At 35.1% G+C, this 3747-nt stretch overlaps 1 protein-coding gene across 2 annotated transcripts in view; it reads left to right on the top strand.

The window, feature by feature from the left end:
- The window catches only part of GNRHR (gonadotropin releasing hormone receptor), an 11897-nt gene that overhangs the window by 645 nt on the left and 7505 nt on the right, over nt 1–3747 (top strand). The window lies entirely within an intron of this gene.

The following is a 3747-nucleotide window of genomic DNA, read 5'->3' on the forward strand; positions in this document are numbered from 1 at the left end:
CCATTGACAAATACTTGAGGCAGGCATGGTACACATTTTCTCCAGCAAACTGTCTTAAAGTTAATACTTTGCTAGAGGGAAAAACAACCTTAGCTTGAGGATAGTGAGGCCTCCAGTATCCTGTGAGTCTTCTTTAGGATATGAAAATCCCTTTGTAAACTTCCCTTTGACTTTACCTCCCCAACTCCCAAGTTCATAATCAGTCTCTCTTCAGGGTCCAGGGCAGCTCTCTGCCCACAGGTCCTGTTTCAGTGTCTTAATAAAATCACCTTTTTGGCACCAGAAAAAAAAAAAAGTTGTTTTATTGAAAGTTATTGAAAGTTTTATCATATTAACTTAAAAAGATGAAATATGACAGTGAAAATGTGGCCTAGTGCAGAGCAGAAAGTCAAACTCAGGTCATCTGGGTCCAAGTATGATCGGAAAGATGGAGAGAGAAGTACCCAAGGTTTTAAAGAAATGCTAGATTCTCAAATTCTTTGTAAAGTAACCCTTCCAAAGACTCAAATCTGTTGGGTCAAATCCAAAACTGAACCTTAAATTTAAAGTCAGGCTGCAAAGAAGTATGGGAAACTTAAATAGTTACTTTGTGATGTGGGGAAAGATCTGGATTAGAAAATAGAATTAGCTGACTTTGAGTTTCTGAGCTTTAAATTTGATGATATGATCATTGTGCGCCTTCTAGTGGATTAATTTAAAAATGCTATTTTGCCCTTGAAAAAATTACCTGAAACCTAAAACCAACATTTTAATTACAAATAAAAGATAACAGCATTATATTTATATTGTTTTACTTATATTTTATTTAGAGTTATTATGTTTGTATTATACTAAATTTTTTGTTCTATAAGAAAAGAAATGAAACTAGGGTTGTTGTGTTTTTTTAAAGGCATACTCCACTACCAATCCATCATCCCAAAAAGGAAAGAAATCCTGGTCCCTTGGAATTAATTAAATTAATAAAATTTATTAACTCAACTAAAGACTTTAAAAAACAAATACTGTCCCTCATTTGCTTAAAAATTTTTTAAAATCCTGTAACATTTTCATTTGAATTTATTTGCTATTTATTTTTAAATGCTTGGGCACTCTTATATTTTCGTCTTAATGATGTATCTTAGTAAAATAAATTTTCTCAGTGGAAAAGCTTGGAAATTCATTTGATAAATGGGGAAAATTTGAGTGTATATCCATTAGTATGTGTTTTTGAAAACTGCAACATTTCTTTCTTCAAGTTTTCATTTAAATTCCAGTTAACATACATGGTAAAATTGGTTTCAGGTGTACAATTTAGCAATTCATCACTTACATCTAACACCCAGTGCTCATCCCAACAAGTGCCCTCCTTAATACTCATCACCCATCTAACCCACCCCCCACCCACCCCTCCCCGTCAACCCCCAGTTTGTTCTTTATAGTTAAGAGTATCTTATGCTTTTTCTCCTTTTTTTCCCCCTTCCCCTATGTTTACCTGTTTTGTTTCTTAAATTCCACATATGAGTGAAATCATATGGTATTTGTCTTTCTCTCATTGACTTACTTTGCTTAGCATAATACACTCTAGCTCCATATATGTCATTGCGTCATTGCAAATGGCAAGGTTTCATTCTTTTTGAAAGCTGAGTAATATTCCATTGTGTATATATACCACCTCTTCTTTATCCACTTATCAGTTGATGGACATTTAGTTTCTTTCCTAAGTTTGGCTATTGGTTTTTGTTGTATTTTATTTTTTCATTTCATTTCATTTCATCTTTTATATATAGAGAGAGAGTATGATCAGGGAAGAGGGGCAGAGGGAGAGAGATTGTCAAAATCTTAAGCAGGCCCCACACTCTTTGGTTTTGGATGTTAAGTTTGAGAAATTCTTTATACATTTTGGATACTAACCTTTTATCAGATATGTCATTTGCAAATATCTCCTCCTATTCTGTAGGCTGCCTTTCAGTTTTTCTGTTTCCTTCGCTATGCAGAAGCTTTTATCTTGATGAAATCCCAATAGTTTATTTTTATTTTTGTTTCCCTTGTCTCCAGTGACCTGTCTAGTAAGAAGTTGCTAAGACTGATGTCAAAGAGATTGTTACCTATGTTCTCCTGTAGTATTTGGCTTCCTGTCTCACATTTAGGTCTTTCATCCATTTTAAATTTATTTTTCTGTTTGGTGTAAGAAAGTAGTCTGGTTTCATTCTTCTGAATGTTGCTGTCTGATTTTCCCGACATCATTTGTTGAAGAGGCTTGTCTTTTTTCCATTGGGTATTCTTCTCTGCTGTGTCGAAGATTAGCTGACCATAGAGTTGTGGGTCCATGTCTGGGTTTTCTATTCTGTTCCATTGATCCATGCATCTGTGTTCCAATACCATCCTGTCTGGTGATTGCTGCTTTGTAATATAGCTGGGCATCTGGAATTGTAATGCCCCCAGCTTTACTTTTCTTTTTCAAGATTGCTTTGGCTTTTTAGGGTCTTTTGTTGTTTCATGCAAATTTACCATTGTTTGTTCTAGCTCTGTCAAAAATGCTGGTGGTATTTTGATAGGAGTTGCATTAGATGTGTAGATTGCTTGGGCTAGTATAGATATTTTAACAATATTTGTTCTTCCAACCCATGAGCATGGAATATTTTTCCAATTCTTTGGGTCATCGTCAATTTCTTTCATAAGTATTCTGTAGTTTTCACAGTACAGATAGTTTACCTCTTTGGCTAGGTTTATTCCTATGTGTCTTACGGTTTTTGGTTCAATTATAAATAAGATCAATTCTTTGATTTCTCCTTCCCCTGCTTTATTATTGGATTATACAAGTGCAGCAGATTTCTGTATGTTTATTTTCTATACTACAACTTTGCTAAATTCACATATCAATTCTAGTAAATTTTTGGTGGCGTTTTTTGGGTTTTGTACATAGAGTGGCATGTTGTCTATGAATAGTGAGAGTCTGGTTTCTTCCTTGCCAATTTGAATGCCTTTTATTTCATTTTGTTGTCTGGTGAGGCTAGGACAACTGGTACCACGGTAAGTAACATTGGTGAGAGTGAGCATCCCTGTCTTGTTAATGCCTGGAGAGGAAAAAGCTCTCAGTTTTTTCCCATTGAGGATGAGAAAAATAGCTACACATGGCTTTTATGACGTTGAGGTATGTACCTCTCTCTATTCTTACTTTGTGGAGGGTTTTTATTAAGAATGGATGCTTTCTGCTGGGGTAGCCATACTAATTTCAGACAAACTGGACTTTAAAGTAAAGGCAGTAACAAGAGATGAAGAAGGACATTATATAATAATTACAGGATCTCTCCATCAGGAAGAGCTAACAATTATAAATATCTATGCTCCTAACTCGGGAGCACCCAAATACATAAAGCAACTAATCACAGAAAGAAACAATCTTATTGACAAAAATGTGCTAATTGCAGGGGACTTTAATACTCCACTGACAGCAATGGATAGGTCAACCAGACAGAAAATCACTAAGGACCTGAACGACACTTTGGAACAGATGGAACTCATAGATATATTTTAGAACTCTACATCCTAAAGATAGGAAATTTACCTTCTTTTCGAGTGCACATGGCACATTCTCCAAGATAGACCACATGCTGGGACATAAAGCAGCCCTCCATAAGTATAAACAAATAGAGATCATACCATGCACACTTTCAGACCACAATGCTATGAAACTTGAAATGAACCACAGGAAAAAATATGGAAAACTCCCAAAAATGTGGAGGTTAAAAACCACCCTATTAAAGAATG

This window comes from Suricata suricatta, chromosome 1, assembly GCF_006229205.1.
Source record: "Suricata suricatta isolate VVHF042 chromosome 1, meerkat_22Aug2017_6uvM2_HiC, whole genome shotgun sequence".
NCBI classification, from domain to species: Eukaryota; Metazoa; Chordata; class Mammalia; order Carnivora; family Herpestidae; genus Suricata; species Suricata suricatta.